This window comes from Calidris pugnax, unplaced genomic scaffold (genome assembly GCF_001431845.1).
Source record: "Calidris pugnax isolate Ruff unplaced genomic scaffold, ASM143184v1 scaffold298, whole genome shotgun sequence".
NCBI lineage: Eukaryota > Metazoa > Chordata > Aves > Charadriiformes > Scolopacidae > Calidris > Calidris pugnax.
In genome coordinates this window covers 1,907,718-1,908,847 of record NW_015091152.1, presented here as the reverse complement: position 1 = coordinate 1,908,847, position 1,130 = coordinate 1,907,718, and positions in this window count along the sequence as shown.

Genomic DNA, 1,130 nt, shown 5'->3' with positions numbered 1-1,130 from the left:
CGGGGTCCGTGCCTTCATACGCTACATTATTGCTCATTGATCAAAGCTGCAGTGCTACAAAGAAAAGCTGGTGTATCAGAAGTCGTATGTCCAAGAAGGCTGAATAACAGTCAAAACGACAAGATGAATAATAAAGTTATTTGGGAAAATATGGTTTCCTTATTATTTGTTTTCCTTCACTTAAAACACAAAAAAACCCAATTATTCTGTAACGGATATTTGTTTTCCTTCACTTAAAACACAAAAAACCCCAATTATTCTGTAACAGATGAAAGACAGTAGCACCAAAAATCAATAAAAAAAAATTGAAGAACGTGATTTGTGAAGAGGTCATACTGAGACAAATCCCTGTCTTATATTTAAAACTATAATTCGTTTGCATAATTTATTCAGCATAATAATATAATAACAGGCAGAAATCTTTAGCTACTGACCAAAGAATAAAGCAGGTTGGGTTTTTTTTCTCCTAATGCTGCTAAAGTGATGTTTCTGTGTCTGTGAAAGCTATGAAATCTAGACTAAATTGCCTCAACAAAATAAATTGACAAACAGTAACACCACCTTAATCTTTTAGTTCTACTCATACTGTACAATTATCCATTACCTATGAACTTCTATTTCTTGAAATCCAGACAGGCACCAGTCATTTGTATAAATCAATAAAAGTAGCTCCACAATGTTTCACCTTCTGCTTGAGATAAAGGATGTGTAATATATTTTCTAACTTTTTTAATTTTACTTAAAAATTTACAGTTTTTAAAGATCACACACACACCCCAAAGCAACTAAAAGACTTTATCACAGTCAAGGAAATCTAATGGAGGAAGTAACATGTTCAAGACCTATTTTCAAGCGTAGTTTTTGTATGTTTTCCCATCTTTTACAACAGAACTTCCATACTCAAAAGTGAGAATATCCTTTGAGTGAAGAAGCTCCATTTCCTCTTCCCACGAGATGCCAATCAGCCTTTGAACTGGATAAACTGTACTTTGCTTTCATTCCTCAAGAAAGTTTAACTTTGAGAAATGCAGCTTCCCAGAATAATTACTCAGGAACATTCTTATGCTAGGTTTTCACTGTTGCCTATTCTTTTATTGTCTATGAATATCCTCTGGGTACTAATATTTACA